The sequence below is a fragment of the Hemiscyllium ocellatum genome, chromosome 36 (assembly GCF_020745735.1).
Source record: "Hemiscyllium ocellatum isolate sHemOce1 chromosome 36, sHemOce1.pat.X.cur, whole genome shotgun sequence".
NCBI lineage: Eukaryota > Metazoa > Chordata > Chondrichthyes > Orectolobiformes > Hemiscylliidae > Hemiscyllium > Hemiscyllium ocellatum.
In genome coordinates this window covers 7,889,603-7,907,927 of record NC_083436.1, presented here as the reverse complement: position 1 = coordinate 7,907,927, position 18,325 = coordinate 7,889,603, and positions in this window count along the sequence as shown.

Genomic DNA, 18,325 nt, shown 5'->3' with positions numbered 1-18,325 from the left:
TATCCTCTCTGTAAAATGATTTCCTTTCTAAATATGATTTATTAGACATTTGATGATAATATATGAATAACTATGTTTTATTTCATGATAACTGTTTCATACTGTAAATGTATTCTTTATAATGAACTTAAATTGTTTCATTTGTGGAATATTTTTGTTACCTAGATCTATTTGATACTTAATTATAACAGAGAACTGATTATTAAAAATGTTTAATAACGCAATCTAGTTGGGTTCTTACGGATCCAACTGGGAATACTTTATGCATTAACTAATAATTTCCCAAGTTGCAATAGTTGATGAATGTGTTTCAATTAAGAATAATGCAAAATATTCTGTTCAAAAGTATACAGTTAACATTATAGGAACGTGACAATGAGGAAGCTACAAAAACAATTTTGTCATGTATGTTATTGATAACCTAATGCATAGCTTTGTTTTGTCATTATATTGGTGATTGCCTTAAAAATGTCAATTTTAATTCCTTTTTAGTTGTTTTCTCTCCATCATTGCAGAAATTTAACATTAAAAAAATCAAGTATTTTAGGGATACTTAATTGTTCAAACTTAAGCATGTAAACACTTCCATAAACTTTTAATGTTTGTGCAAATGCTTCATTGCTAATTGAAATTTAAAATGTCCTAATATTTTAGTAAATAAATTTCAATATGAAATATAAGTTGCTGTACATTGTAAAGATCAATTTTTTTCGGATTGTGTATTAAAATGTGGTGAAAGATACTGCTTTAAACCAAGAGACTGAAAGAGGTTATTTGCAGCCTGGAGATGGTTTATCTGCAGGTATTACTTTATTTGAACAGTGGGTGAGAAGCTATTCACATTGTGCAAGGGTTTGCAAGTGCAGGGTAGTTTTGACCACAGATAGTATTTCTAGACTTCGGAGTGCATCTAAGAAAAATTAACTAACAGTGAAATTCACAGCTGACCTTGGAGGAACCTGTGTGAGAGAGAGCAGATAAGTACAAGTTTTTAAGTGTAACCGTGCTGTCTTTTTTCAAATACTGAATAGAACATAGAAACAGTACAGGCTTTTCGGCCCTCGATGTTGTGCCGACCTGCAAAAATAATCTGATGCCCATCTAACCATTCCGTTATTATCCGTATCTATGTCCAATGCCCATTTAAATGCCCTTAATGTCAGCGAGTCTAGTACTGTTGCAGGCAGGCCGTTCCACACTCCTACTACTCTCTGAGTGAAGAAACTACCCCTGATATCCGTCCTGTATCAATCATCCCTCAATTTAAAGCTATGTCCCCTTGTGTTAGCCTTCACCAACCGAGGAAAAAGGCTCTCACTGTCCACCCTATCTAACCCTCTGATTATCTTATATGTTTTATAAGTCACCTCTGAATCTTCTTGTCTCTGACAAAAACAGCCTCAGTTCCCTCAGCCTTTCTTCATAAGACCCTCCTTCTATGCCAGGCAACATCCTAGTAAATCTCCTGTGAACCCTTTCCAAAGCTTCCACATCCTTCCTATAATGCAGTGACCAGAACTGTACGCAATACTCCAAGTGCGGTCTTCCCAGTGTCTTGTACAGCTGAAGCATGACCTCGTGGCTCTGAAACTCAATCCCTCTAACAATAAATGCCAACACACCATATGCCTTCCTAACAACCCTATCAACCTGGATGGCAACTTTCAGGGATTTACGCACCTGAACACCGAGATCTCTCTGTTCATTTACACTGCCAAGAATTTTACCATTAGCTCAGTACTTGCATTGCTGTTACTTTTTCCGAAGTGAACTACCTCACACTTGTCCGCATTAAACTCCATTTGCCACTTCTTAGCCCAGCTCTGCATCTTATCTATGTCCCTCTGTAACCCACAACATCCTTCAGCACTATCCACAACTCTGCCTACCTTGGTATCATCAGCAAATTTACTAACCCAACCTTCTACGCCCACATCTAGATCATTTATGAAAATGACATACAGCAGTGGCCCCAAAACAGATCCTTGCGGTACCCCATTATTAACTGAGCTCCAGGATAAACATTTCCCATCAACCACCACCCTCTGTCTTCTTTCAGCGAGCCAATTTCTGATCCAAACCACTAAATCACCTTCAATCCCAAAACTGTTTTTTTTGTGCAATAGCCTACTGTGTGGAACCTTATCAAACGCCTTACTGAAGTTCATATACACCACATCAACCACTTTACCTTCATCCATCTGTTTTGTCACCTCCTTGAAGAACTCAATAAGGTTAGTGAGGCGTGACCTACCATTCACAAAACTGTGTTGACTACCCTAATCAAATTATTCCTTTCCACATTATAAATCCTATCTCTGATAACCTTTTTACAAAACCTTATCCATAACCAAAGTAAGGCTCACTGGCCTATAGTTACCAGGGTTGTCCCGAATCCCTTTCTTAAATAAGGGAACATTTGCTATCCTCCAGTCTTCTGGCGCTACTCCTGTCAACAATGATGACATGAAGATCAAAGCCAAAGGCTCTGCAATCTCCTCCCTGTCTTCCCATAGAATCTGAGGATAAATCCCATCTGGCCCAGGGGTCTTATCTATTTTCAGATCTTCCAAAATTGCTAAAACCTCCACTTTGTCAACCTTAATCCCATCTAACCTAGTAGCCTGTATCTGCATATTCTCACTAACATTGCCCTTTTCCAATGTGAATACTGATGAAAAGTATTCGTTAAGCGCTTCCCCTATGTCCTCAGATTCCACACACAAATTCCCACTTCCTCATCTTACTCTAGTCATTCTTTTATTCCTGAGTGGGTTCTTTTTGGTTATATGTTTTATTGAGATCTGACTCTTGACTAAAATTTTAAAAAACATTAAACATTTGCAGTGTTTTTTAGAACAGTAAAACTGTGTTCTTTTCTATAAATTCTTAAGGTGCAAAGTAGTCTTTGGAACATAGAACAGTATAGCACAGTACATACCATTTGGCCCTCAATATTGTACTGGCCTTCTATCCTACTCTAGGATCAGACTAACCTACCTACCATTCATTGTACTAACTTCCATGTGCCTATCCAACAGACACTTAAATGTCCCTAATGTATCTGACTCTATCACCACTGCTGGCAGTGCATTCCACCTACCCACCACTCTCTGTGTAAAGAACCAACTTCTGACATCTTCCTAAACCTTCCTCCAACCTTAAAATTATGCTCCCTCATGATAAACATTTCCGACAGTGAGACAGTGAGGAAAGAGATCAGTCTGAGACTGGTATAGTTTGGAAAGGGAGCAAGTCGAACAGTCAGGGCAGGCAGGAACAAAGCAGAGAATGAGTTATATTAAACTGCAATTATTTCAATTTAAGAGGCCTAACATGGAAGGCAGATGAACTGAAGGCACCGTTAGAAAGATGGGATTGGGATATCATAGTAATACAGAGATGTGGCTCAGGGATAGACAGAACTGGCAGCTTAATATTCACAGAACATAGAATATAGAACAATACAGCGCAGAACAGGCCCTTCGGCCCTCGATGTTGCGCCGACCTGTGATTCCAGGATACAAATGCTACAGGAAGGATAGAAGGGGGTGCAAGAGAGAAGGGGGGGGGTAGCATTTTTGATAAGGGATAGCGTTACAGCTGTACTGAGGGAGGATAATCCTGGGAGTACGTCCAGGGAAGTTATTTGAGCAGAACTGAGAAATAAGAACAAAATGATTACCTTATTGAGATTGTATTATAGATCCCCCAATAGTCAGCGGGAAATTGAGAAACAAATTTATAAAGAGATCTCAGTTATCTGTAAGAATAATAGAGTGGTCATGGTAGGGGATTTTATCTTTCCAAACATAGACTGGGACTGCCATAGTGTTAAGGGTTTAGAATGGAGAGGAATTTGTTAAGTGTGTACAAGAACAGGTTCTTTAGATTAGATTACTTACAGTGTGGAAACAGGCCCTTCGGCCCAACAAGTCCACACCGACCCACCGAAGCGCAACCCACCCATACCCCTACATTTATCCCTTACCTAACACTACCTGATGAAGGAGCGTTGCTCTGAAAGCTAGTGTGCTTCCAATTAAACCTGTTGGACTACAACCTGGTGTTGTGTGATTTTGAACTAAAATCTCCTACTAATTGTTTTCCCTGTAAAATGCTGTGTCTGCAAATCTCCTAATGAGAGGGAAAGATTTATTAAAAACAAAGGCTTTAGAGACCTGGCACTGCAAATTCTTAACCTGAGGATCAGCATACTGATTAACCTTGTCTGCTCATCAAAGGGTCGAAAGGAAACAAATGGAACTGAAAGAAAACAGCTCATCAGCAGCAGTGAGCCAAACTGGTCTCAGAACAATAACTCTTTCTCCTCCCCCACACATGATACCTGTGACTCATCTTGTCTCTTTGTGTGTCTGTTTATATTTGTATGTGAATTTTAAAAAGGTGTAGAGTTTAAATTCCAATTATAAGTTAGTAATTCATGTTTCTTTCCCCCCTTAGTTTAAAAACAGTCTGATTACAATATTTTCTTGTTAGAGGAAAATCAGGTGTGCATATTCTTTAACCTGAATTTGGCTCTTAGATAAAATGGGGTAATTTGATGCTTGGTTCAAGTTTTCACACGTGTGATAGCGCTAGGAATCCTGGAGCTTGATTTTCAGTGCACGACCCCAATGGGTCGTAATGATGTTAAGGAAAATGTCAGCTAAGGCTCAGTGAGTTCCCCTGAAGTAGGTGTTGCTGACTTAGGCGAGCATTTCTTGCCAATCCCTTCTTGAATTGCTGCACTCCATCATTATGTCTAATTTGGGCAGTGCGCTTAAGGAATGATGCAAAAGCTTTAATAAACACTGCAGAAGAGGTCTATGAGAAAATTCCAAAGATGACCAACCCTCAATTATGTGGCTAGATTTGAAGAGCTGGCATTCTTCTCCTTAGAGAAATGAAGGCTGAGAGAAGATTTAACAGAGCCACTCAAAATCATGAGATGGCAGGACAGACACAGTAAAACGGCAGCCATTTGCAGAAAAGCAAAGAATTGGAGGAAACTGATTGAAGATTATTGATGAAAGAAGCACCAGTGACATAAGGCAGAACTTTTCTCAACAGCAAGTGTTTATGATCTGGAATGCAGTACCTGAGAGTGTGACAGATGCAGCTACAAATGGCGCTTTCGAAAGACAATTCAATGAACAACTGAAGATAAATTACTTATAAAGGCATGGAGATAGGGAGAAGGAGGAGTGAGACTTACAGAGTTGCTTTTGTAGAGAGCTAGCATTGTCACGATGGACCAAATAGCTTCTTTATGTGCTGCAATCGATGATTCTATAACTTATTAAAATTTTGTTGTTCAATCATGGGATGTGGGTACGGACGGCTGGGCCAGCATTTATTGCCCGATGCTTGCCTCCCTTGAGAAAGTGTGCTGCAAGAAGATGCACTCCAAGATTGAGACCCAGCAACACTGAAAAAGCAGCAATATACAGTATTTCAGAGTCTGGATGGTGAGTGACTTTGAGGGGAACTTGCAGGGTCTGGCGTTCCTAGATGCATGGTCTGCTGCCCTGGATGGCTGTAGTTAGGGGCTTGGAAAGTGCAGTCTCAGGATCTTTGGCGAATTTCTGCAATGCATCTTGTAGGCAGAGGAAGTTGAAAAGTAAAAAGAATCACTTAGCTACATGTGTCTGAGGTCATTGAAAAATTGGCAAGAAGAAATAGTAATGCATCACACATACACAGATTAGGAATAAGGGTCCAAAAAATGTTTTAAAAGAATACATGGATCAGTTTCTGGGTTGTTCAAGAAAAGTAGACAGGAAAATGTTATGGTATTGGTAACATTGATGTTGACAGTTCAATATTCAATTTCAAGATTCTTGGTTTTACAGGTTGAAATTCTCTCAACCTGATTCTTTTCAATGGTGGCTGGCAGGCAGCTTTCAGAGTGAGAAACGTTGTTTTCCTCATTCACTTGCAGATACGTTTAATGGCTGTTCGCAACGTATGACCCTCACAGCACACTCGTCCACATTCTAATATCTCAGGCTACTAATACACACAGACCGGGGTTAGGGTCAGATTTTAATGCCATCTATTTGACCTTGGAAGGAAAAACACAAATATTTAATTCCTGATGAAGGGCTTATGCCCAAAACATTGACTCTCCTGCTCCTCGGATGCTGCCTGACCTGCTGTGTTTTTCCGGTACCACATTTTTCAACTAAAACTAAAATGTGACTGCAGGAGATGGCTTCCTTGGGGGAGGTGTAGTCTGCTTTCAGTTATCTCTTCCTTTTTTTTACCCTTTCTGAAATGCCATTCACTGACAACCTTTTACTGTATTAGTCTTTTAAAGAAGACTAAGTGGGAATTAGTAGTTCAATACAGAACAACCTCGGTTATCCAAACATTAATTATCCGAATTTCCAATTATCCGAACAAGATATCAAGGTCCTGCGAAAATTTTATTAAATTTAAATCAAAGCATAGTGAGAGCAGGCAGCCTGGGCTGGCAATGGGAGCAGGAACAGGGTCGCCACGGGAACCCTGTCCCTGCTATTGCCGTCACCACGGGAACCCTGTCCCTGCTATTGCCGTCACCACGGGAACCCTGTCCCTGCTATTGCCGTTGCCACGGAACCCTGTTCCTGCCATTGACGTTGCCAAGGGAACCCTGTCCCTGTTATTGCCATCGCCATGGGAACCCTGTTCCTGTTATTGCCATCGCATCGGGAATCCTGTTCCTGCTATTGCCATTGCCAGGGGAGCCCTGTTCCTGCTGTTGCCGTCGCCACGGGGAACCTTGATTAGTTGTCCACACAAGTCACTCCCTGCCCGTCTCGTTTGGATAATTGAGGTTGTTCTGTACATCTGGAAGTATTTTCCGATTCTGATCCATCATTACAACTGTATTCATGGAATGTATAAATAAAAAGATAGAATGTTGAGTAAATTGCTGTTTGCTATAGTCTTGCTGGCATTGTGAAGTTTGTACCTGAATTCTTATAGTGAATTGTGAACTGGTAAAGAATCATATGATCTGACAATGCAGTTTATTGTTGGATTCTGTGAAAGGCTGGAATCTTGTTGCTGAGGCAGGGCAGTCCATATTGGGTACGTTCCTTACCTGATGCACCTACCTTGGGAGAATGGGCCCAAATCCAATCTGTGCTATGTCCTAAGGCACACATGGAGAGAGCCACAAAGCCTGCTGAATGGGTTGTTTAAATGGCCTTCATTCTTTATAGGAACAACTGCAATAAATTCTTAGGAAACCAATGGGGTCTCTAGTCCTCACTCATATACTGTCAGTTTCCCTGCCATCATCTCTCCTTGAACATACGTGCCATGTTGTGCCAACCCAACTCTCCCTCACACTTGGAGCGGCCTCATATTCTCATGCAAAGCCATGGCCTTCACTCTTCTCCAATGAGCACCTACATCCCGCATTCCAACTTGTGTCCTCTACATGTACCCATCTCCCGCTCACACCATCTACACCTACACACCTCCCACTAATCCCTTAGCCTCTTATAGCTCCCTATACCAACTTCATGCCAAGTCAAACCACCTCACTCCCCTTTCCCTACCCTTATACTTTCCATGCCAGCTCACCTCACCTAGGCAAACCACAGATGCCATTTTAAGATGAAGCAAAATTAAGTTTAAACATAACAGTTTCATGGTTCACTGCATTAAATATAGCTCCATTTGTGAAATATCATTAAGTACATGTAAATTCCCTCATATACTTAATGCCTTATAAAACATTTGAGACAGACAAGGACTGAGGTCTGTAAGTAAGGGAAAGAAAGACAAAAAGACTCCATTTTGGGAATGTAGCAGTTAGCAGTACTATTGGGAAGACAGCTGAACTACACAGATCTCTGCACAGGGGAGAATTTAGTGAGAAGTCAAGAGGAGGTGGGGGGCTCTGTTCTGTTAGTACAAACTCAGCGGAAGTTTTCGCAATTAGTAAGCAACTAAGAGTTGGAGTCAAGACTAAAAGTACTGGGAGAGCTACTGAGGGTGGGGAAATTGTTGAGTTTTTGTTTGGGGAAGACATGAGAGCTCAGAAGAAGCCTGCAAGTAATAATACTTCAGCAAAACTGAGACAACGGGGGTTGAAGAGCTCACAAGCAGTATTTGCTTGATGTAGCTGCACAAGATTAGGGATGTGTGTGTGTCTGTCTGTCTGTGTCTGTGTGTGCGTGTCTATGTGTGCACGTGTCTGTGTGTGTGCGTGTGTGTCTGTCTGTCTCTGTGTGTTTGTATATGTGTCTGTGTGTGTATGTAGATGAGGACAGTGACTGGAAAAACCCAGAGCAGACGTAGCCTGGTGAGTTGCTAAGGGCCGTGCATCAGTAACAGGTTGCAGCTGTGCCGTTAGGGCCTGCAGTTTCATATTCCAGGGATTGTGAACCTCGGAAAACATGGCCATGGACCAGATCAGGACCAGTCATAGTCATACAGCACAGAAAAAGAAAATCTCTACCACTAATTTGCTACCTCCGGAAGGGACAGCATTTTTAGTGCAACAGAATATGCCCAAGGATGATGGTGGTGATGTCTGGGACATTGGCTGTTGCTTGACTAATCTGTTGACAGTTTTACTGAATATAGGAACGTATCCTCAGATTTTATACAGTCATAGAGATGAACAGCATGGAAACAGATTCTTTGATCCAACTCGTCCATACCGACCAGATATCCCAAGCTAACCTAGTCCCACTTGCTAGCACCAGGCCCATATCCCTCCAAACCCTTCCTATTCAGACACCCATCCAGATGCCTTTTAAATGTTGCAATTGTACCAGCCTCCACCACATCCTCTGGCAGCTCATTCCACACACGTACCACCCTCTGCGTGAAAACGTTGCCCCTTAGGTCTCTTTTATATCTTTCCCCTCTCACCCTAAAGCTATGCCCTCTAGTTCTGGACTCCCCCACCCCAGGGAAAATACTTTGCCTATTTACCTTATCCATGCTCCTCATGATTTTGTAAACGTCTATAAGGTCACCCCTCAGCCTCCGACACTCCAGGGAAAACAGCCCCAGCCTGTTCAGCCTCTCCCTGTAGCTCAAATCCTCCAACCCTGGCAACATTCTTGCAAATCGTTTCTGAACAGTTTCAAGTTTCACAACATCCTTCCGATAGGAAGGAGACCAGAATTGCATGCAATATTCCAAAAGTGGCCTAACCAATGTCCTATACAGCCGAATCAGTTAGAAAAGATGTTTTAATTAGTAGTTACTTTTGCATCTCTTTTCACAGTACAGGAAGAGGTCAGCATGCCAGAAGTACCAAGGAAATTAGTAACCAAACAAAGTCTCAGCAAAATTAATGTAAGCAAAATAATATTAACAAAGACATTAATGGCATTAAAGAATGTCAATCCCCTAGGATCAGACTGTTTCAATCCCACGGCATAGGTGAGAACAGTACAAACTCCCAAATTTCTTTTGATTCAAGAATTATACTTCTAGATTTAAAAACTGTGCATGGTATACTCCTATTTAAAAGGAAGGAAATTAGGGACTGGGACATCAGTTAGGCTAAATATCTATTACTGAAACATTTCTAGAATTTATAACAAATGATAGAGTGACAGAACATCTTTCAGCTGATCCCAAAAGGTCAGAAATAGACTGTAACTGGGTAAATCATGCCTGATGAACATAGGTACATCATAGGAACAGGAGTAAGGTGTTCGGAATCTTACACTTGCCCTACCATTCAACAGGATCTGTCCCAGGCCTCAACTCCTCTTTTACGCCACCTCTTCATAACCTCAACTCTCTCAAATATTTCAAAATTCCATCCACCTTCCCCTTATATACTTGTAGTGAACCCACAACTCTCTGCGATAGGGAACTTCGGACATTTGGTACCTTCTATGAGAGAAAAAAAATCCTCTGCATCCCAGTTTTGAGTGTCTACTTGTGTTGCAACTATGGTCCCTAGGGTGAGATTTCCCTATAAGTGGAAATGTCTTGGCTCCATCTACCGTCTAAAGTCTCCTCATAATCTTGTTTGTTTTAATCATGTCTCTCCTTATTCTTAAAAGCTCTAATGAAGGCCTAGTCATTCTTGAAAAGTTAACTTCTTCCTCCCAGGAACCAGCTGAGTGAATCTCTTTTAGACTGTCTCCAATGCCAATATATCCTTTCTTAAATGCGAGAACCAAAACACAATACTCCAGGTGTGGCCAACTAAAACACTATGCAATTGTAACAAGACATCCCTGTTTTAAACTCCAATTTCTAAGCAATAAAGGCCAACATCCATTTGACTTCTTCATTCCTCGCTGTGCCTGCCTGCTAACTCTCTGTGTTACATGCTGTAAGAGCGACCTTCACCGAGGCAGTCACAACTCGGAGGCAGAGGGGCTTGTTAAAGCGAATCGAACGGTTTATTACAAGCTGTGATTGGTAAACGCAGGGAGAGGAGCACCAGATAGACATGCAGGAATACTGAGCTCGCTAATTCACGAGCACGAGTTACAATGTTCTCGACAGAAATAAGCAACTCGCCTAGCAATGGTCAGCAGCTTGTCACCAACCCCGTTCTACTGTGCTCTCATTTTAGTTTGATAGTTTAATCAGCTATCTACTTTGTCAGCCATTCCTGTCCTATCATCCAGTCTCATCTTGGGTGAGGCAGCATCCGAAGAGCAGGAGAATCAGCGTTTCAAGCATACGCTCTTCCTGATGAAGAGCTTATGCTCAAAACGTCGACTCTCCTGCTTCTCGGATGCTGCCTGATTGGCTGTGCTTTTCCAGCACCACACTCTTCGATCTTTGATCTCCAACATCTGCAGTCCTCATTCTCGTCCAGTCTAATCTTGTCAACCAGCTATCTAATGGTCAGGGTGCATGGATACTGTGGCCTAACTGAAATATCACAGAGTGTCAGCCATTTCAACATAGTCAGTGGACCACATTGCTCTACTTGAATGAGCCTTACGTAAGCATTCTCAGTCAACTAATTCATATCTATTCTACTACATGTGTATGGGAGATTCTTTTCTTACACATGTACAAGTACACCCAGATCCCTTTGTACTGCAGTTTCTTTTTGCTGTCTCTCTTCATTTAAAATAAAAGTCTGCCATTTATCTCAGATTTTGCTACATTAAACTCCATCTGCCAAAGTTTTTGCTAGCTCACTCAATCTATCTATATCCTTTGAAGACTCCTTATACCCTCATTACAACATGCGTTCACACCTAATGTTGTCTCATCAACAAATATGGCTACATTTTACTCTAAGCATTAATACAGATAGTAAATAATTGAGGCTCTAGGATCGGTCCTTGTGACACTCCATTAATTATGCTTTTCCAACTTGAAAAAGATGATTAGTCCCAACTCTGTTTTGTGTATAGACCGATCTACAGTCCATGCTAATACATTGCTCCCTTTACCAGGAGCTCCTGTCTTGTGAACCTTTTTGAATGCCTTATGGTAATCTGAATACGGTGCATCTACCAATTCCCCATTACCAACTCTGCTTCTTCAATCCTCAAAGAGCTCTAGCAAATTAGTGTCATCGAGTTTTACAGGACAGAAGGAGATATTTAACCTATCTTGCCCATGGTGGTCATCAGGTATCTATCTATTTAAGTCCCATTTTCCAGCACTTGGCCTATAGCCTTGTATGCTGTGGCACTTAAAGTGATTGCCTAAATATTTATTAAATATTGATGATGGCTGCTGTCTCTACCACCCTTTCTGGCAGTAGTTTCAAGATCCTCATCTCCTTCTAGCTGAAAAATATTCTTCATTAAATCCCATCAAAACCCAATGCCCTTTACCTTAAATCTATGCCTCCTGGTTATTGACCCCTCTATCAAAGAGAAAAGTTTCTTTTCTGTTCTGAGGAAGGCTCACTTGATCCGATACGTTAATTCTGACGTCTCTCCACAGATGCTGCCAGACCTGCTAAGCTTTTCCAGTAGTTCCTGTCTCTGTCTCTGTCTCTGATTGATAGCATTCACAGTTCTTTCAGTTTTAAAAATGTTTCTTCATTTCTATGTCATAGAGTCATAGAGATGTACAGCACAGAAACAGACCCTTCGGTCCAACTCGTCCATGCTGACCAGATATCCCAACCCAATCTGGGGTCCCACTTGCCAGCACCCGGCCCATATCCCTCCAAACCCTTCCTATTCATATACCCATTCAGATGCCTTTTAAATGTTGCAATCTTACTAGCCTCCACCACTTCCTCTGGCAGCTCATTCCATACACGTACCATTCTCTGCATGAAAATGGTGTCCTACAGGTCTCTTTTATATCTTTCCCCTCTCACCCTAAACCTATGCCCTCTAGTTCTGGACTCTCCTTGCCCTGGGAAAAGACCTTGTCTATTTATCCTATCCATGCCCCTCATGATTTTATAAATCTCTATAAGGTCACTCCTCAGCCTCCAATGCTCCAGAGAAAACAGACCCAGCCTGTTCATCCTCTCCCTGTAGCTCAAATCCTCCAACCATGTTTCTAGTAACATTTTACACCTCAATCAGGTCTCCTTTCAGTGTTTTCTGCTCCAAGGAAAACAACCACAGCCTATCTAATCTCTCTTCAGAACTGAAACCTCCAGCCCAGGCAACATCTTGGGGAATTTCTTCTGCACCCTCTTATTTCCTTCCTGTAGTATAGCAACCAGAATGGCAGAATGGTGTGGAGGAATAGAGGGATCTTGGTGTGCAGGTACACAGGTCCCTTAAAATGGCCACCCAAGTGGACAGGGTTGTTAAGAAAGCATATGGTGTTTTGGCTTTCATTAACAGGGGAATTGAGTTTAAGAGTCGTGAGATCTTGTTGCAGCTCTATCAAACTTTGGTTAGACCGCACTTGGAATACTGCGTCCAGTTCTGGTCACCCTATTATAGGAAAGATGTGGATGCTTTGGAGAGGGTTCAGAGGATGTTTACCAGGATGCTGCCTGGACTAGAGGGCTTATCTTATGAGGAGAGGTTGACTGAGCTAGGACTTTTTTCATTGGAGAAAAGGAGGAGGAGAGGGGACCTAATTGAAATATACAAGATAATGAGAGGCATAGATAGAGTCGATAGCCAGAGACTATTTCCCAGGGCAGAAATGGCTAACACGAGGGGTCATAGTTTTAAGCTGGTTGGAGGAAAGTATAGAGGGGACGTTGGAGGAAAGTATAGAGGGGAAGTCAGAGGCGGGTTCTTTACACAGAGAGTTGTGAGAGCATGGAATGCATTGCCAGCAGCAGTTGTGGAGGCAGGGTCATTGGGGATATTTAAGAGACTGCTGAACATGCATATGGTCACAGAAATTTGAGGGTGCATACATGAAGATATGTGGTCAGCACAACATTGTGGGCTGAAGGGCCTGTTCTGTTCTATGTTCTATGGCACTCAGTACTCTAACCATGACCTCACATCTTATACACCTCCATCATAACCATCCTACACTTGTATTCAATGTTGCAACTAATAAAAGAAAGTATGGCCACTTATCATCTTAACCACGCTATCCACCTGTCCTGTTGGCTTCAAGGATCTGAGGACACGTGCACTAAAGTCCCTCTCATTCTCTGCACTTCCTAGGGTCCTGCTATTCATTGTATACTTCCTTGCCTTGATGGCCTCTCAAAATTCAGCTCTTCACATTTTTCAGAATTGAGTTCCAATGACCATTACTCTGCGTATTTGTCCAGTCCACCTACATCATCCTTTAGTCTGAGGCTTTCCTTCTTGCCCTTTATCACACCACCAATTTATGTGTAGTTTGTGAACATACAGATCAAAACTCATACATTCATGACTAGATCATTAATGTACACCACAAGCAAACATGCCACTGGACTCAGGCGTCCAGCTACAGAACACATACTTCCTGCCATTCAGCCAATTTTGTATCGAAAGTGTCAAAGTGCCCCAGTTTCCATGAGAGAACTTGTCAAAAACCTTAATGAAGTTCAAATAGAGTACATCCTCTTCACTACCCTCACCTAGTAACCTCAGAGTCAAAGAATCATAGAGATGTACAGCATGGAAACAGACCCTTCAGTCCAACTCATCCATGCTGACCGGATATCCTAAATTAATCTAGTCCCATTTGCCATCACTTTTCCATATTCCTCTAAGCCCTTCCTATTCATGTACCCATCCAGATGCCTTTTAAATGTTGTAATTGTACCAGCCTCCACCACTTCCTCTGGCAGTTCATTCCACATACACACCACTCTCTGTGTGAAAAAGTTGCCCCTTAGGTCCCCTTTTAAATCTTTCCCTTCTCACCCTAAACCTATGCCCTCTAGTTCTGGACTCCCCCATCCCAGGGAAACGACCTTGTCTATTTACCCTATCCATGTGGCTAGTTCTCCCTGTATTCCATGTTATCTAACATTGTTAACCAATCTACCATGTGGAACTTTATTGTTTATATGGACTTTAGTACAATGTTCAATGTCCAACACTCTGCCTTCATGAATTCTCTTTGTCACTTCTTCAGAAAACTCAATCAAGTTAAAAATCACAACACAAGGTTATAACTGCAAATGTGTTGCTGGTCAAAGCACAGCAGGCCAGGCAGCATCTCAGGAATAGAGAATTCCCTTGTAGAGGGAGGAAGAGAGCTTCTTCAAGGAAGGCATCCTTGTAAGAGGATTCGCAGTAGGTTAAAATCTTCGAGTAAAAAATGAGGTCTGCAGATGCTGGAGATCACAGCTGCAAATGTGTTGCTGGTCAAAGCACAGCAGGTTATTTGGAAGCACTAGCTTTCGGAGCGCTGCTCCTTCATCAGATGGTTTCAAAGCAGCGCTCAGAAAGCTAGTGATTCCAAATAAACCTGTTGGACTATAACCTGGTGCTGTGTGATTTTTAACTGTGTACACCCCAGTCCAACACCAGAACCTCCAAATCATGTCAATCAAGTTCGTGAGATATGACTTCCCACACACAAAGCGATGTTGACTATCCCTAATCAGTCCTTGTCTTTCCAAATTCATCTAAGTACTGTCCCTCAGAATCCTCTCCAACAACCTGCCCACCACTGATGTCAGGCTCACCAGTCTTAGCCAACCTCCAGTCTTCTGGCACCCCACCTGTAGCTATCGATGATATAAATATCTTAGCAAGGGACCTTCCCCAGCTTCCCACCAAGTTTTAGGGTACTCCTGATCTGGTCCCAGGGATCTATCCACCTTTATATGTTTTAGGATATCCAGTGCCACCTCCTCTGTAATATGGACAAGATATCCCCAAGTTCTCTAGCTTCCATATCCTTCTCCACAGTAAATACTTGTTTAATATCTCCCCCATCTCCTGCAGTTCCACCCACAGGTGGCCTTACTGATCTTTAAGGGGCCCTTTTCTCTTCCTCATTACTCTTTTGTCCTTAATGTATTTGTAGAAACCCTTTGATTCTCCTTAACCCTATTTGCCAAGGCTATTTCATGTTCCTTTCTTGCTCTCCCAATCTCTGTCTTAAGTATATTCCTACAATCCTCACACTCCTCCAGGGATTCACTCGATTGCTGCTGTCCATACCTGACACATGCTTCCTTCTATTTCTTGACCAGAACCTCAATTTCTCCAGTCATCCAGTATTCCCTATATCTACCAGCTTTAACCTTCATCCTAACAGGGACATATTGCCTCTGAACCCTTGTTATCTTATTTTTGAAGGCTTCCCATTTTCCAGCCATCATTTTACCTGACAATATCTGCCTCCAATCAGTTTTTGAAAGTTCTTGCTGAATATCATCAAGATTGGTTTTCCTCTAATTTAGAACTGTGATTTTTAGATCAGGTCTATCCTTTTCCATCATTATTTTGAAACTAATAGTATTATAATCACGGGCCCCAAAGTGCTGCCCCACTGACACTTCAGTTGCACTGCCTTATGTCCCAGGAGTATCCACATACTGAATCAGAAACTTTACTTGTTCGCACTTACAAATTCCTCTGTATCTGATCCCTTAACACATTCCTGGTGAAGGGCTTCTGCTGAAATTTCGATTTTCCTGCTCCTCAGATGCTGCCTGACCTGCTGTGCTTTTCCAGCACTATTCTAATCTTGACTCTAATCTCTAGCATCTGCAGTCCTCACTTTCGCCTCCCTTATCGCTATGGCAGTCTCAGTCTATGTTTGGAAAGTTAAAATCCCCTACCATAACCACCCTATTATTCTTACAGATTACTGAGATCTCCTTATAAACATGTTTTTCAATGTCCCACTGACTACTGGAGAAAGACTATAGCACAGTTCCAACAAGGTGATCATCCTTTCTATTTCTCAGTTCCACTCAACTAACTTCACTGGATGTACTCCCTGGAATATCCTGTGTAAGCACAAATGTAATGTTATCCCAAATCAAAAATGCCATTCCTCCTTCTCTCTTGTACCCCCCTTTCTATCCTTCTATACCCTGGAACATTAAGTTGCCAGTCCTGTCCAACCCTGAGCCATGCTTTTGTCGTAGCTATGATATCCCAGTCCCATGTTCCCAACCATGCCCGGAGTTAATCTGCTTTATCTGTCAGGCCTCTTTCATTGAAATAAATACAGTTTAATTTACCAGTCCTACCTCATTCTCTGCTCTGCTCCTGCCTGCCTTGACGATTTGATCTGCTCCTTTTCCCAACTGCACCAGCCTCAGGCTGATCCTTTTCTCAATACCTCTCTGGATCCCATCCCACTGCCCCCTTACTAGTTTAAATTCTCCTGTATAACTCTAGCAAATCTCCCCACCAGTATATTAATCTCCTTCCAATTCAGGTGTAACCTGTCCTTCTTACACATGTCACTTCTACCCCAAAAGAGATTCCAATGATCCAAAAATGTGTATCCTTCTCCCATACACCAGCTCCTCAGCCAAACATCCTATCTTCCTATTCCTACTCTTACTAGCACATGGCACCGGGAGTAATCCAGATATTTCTTCCCTCGAGGACCTACTTTTTAACCTCTTGCCTAATTTTTTATATTCCTTCCTCAGAATCATGTCCTTTTCTCCTCCTATGTTGTTGGTTCCAATGTGTACAATGACCGCCTTCTGGTTCTTCTCCCCTTTGAGAATATTCGGCACCCTCTCTGAGATATCCTTGATGACAGACCTTGACGTCTGTCTGTGCCTCTGACTAGAGAGTTCCCTATCACAATCGATTTCTTGGAACCTTGTGTATGCTTCCTTACATTACAGCCAGTCTCAGAAACCTGGCTGTTTGTGCTACATTCCCCTGAGAGTCCATCACACCCTATATTTTCCAAAACAGCATACTTGTTTGAGATGGAGACACTCCTGCACTACCTGCCTCCCTCTCCTACCTTTCCTGGAGTTAACCCATCCATCTGGCGGTATCTGTGGTTTTTCTACCTTCCTGCCATCCATCAAGCTCCTGTAAATTCCTTATTGCCTCTCACTGCTGTTGTCTGCAATCTGATAGGATTCACAACCAAACACACTTCCTGCAGACATAATCATCAGTAAGTGAAATTTTCCCTTATCTCCCACAACTTACAGGAAGAGCATATCACTCCAGTGGAGGTTATTTTTGCACCGTAACAATTTACAGATCCAGATAATACCACAGTCTTACTGCTCCAGACTAATTTGATACCTACGTTTTATATTTATAAAACAGTTTAATCTAGAAACAGATCTCAATAAACATGTAAAAATATTGCTCTATTCACAATTATGGATTTACAAACAAAGTATGATTAGACTTAATAAAACGGTTCCCTGCTGTGAGGAGCTCCTGACACAAAGTTTCTCCAAGGTCAGCTGTGAATGTCACTGTTTGTTTATTTTTCTTACAACTAACACCAATGTCCAGAGATACTTGAAACTAAACAGTAGAGACAGTCAACTGTGAAAGTTCATTGCCTGGTCAGGCAGCATTTTTTTCACCTCCCACGTGGTCCCTGCTCCCCCTCTTGTTTTAAAGTACTTTGTTTTGCTCTTTTTCCAAAGTTCCAAAACAACACAACAGTTAGTAAAACAGCTCCAAAAAAGAGAGAAACTGCTCCAACACTGAAAAATCCTCAAAACATGTAGCAGCTCTTACAGCCATAGTTTTCTCCTGTCCTCCATCTTGGATTATCCAAGAATCCCTATACTTACAAAAAACTCAATCAAACCTACCTGATATGTTCTCTCCCATATAAAGCCACACTGACTTTCCTTGACTGATCCTTGCCTCTCCAGATGGGGATGAAGTCTGTCCCTCAGAACTTTCCTTCCAATAGTTAATCTGCCACTGATATTAGACTGACTGACTTATAGGTCCCTGGTTTATCCCTACTACCCACCTTGAACAATGGTATCCCATTAGCTGTCCTCCAGGCCTCTAACATCACTCATGTGTTCAGAGAG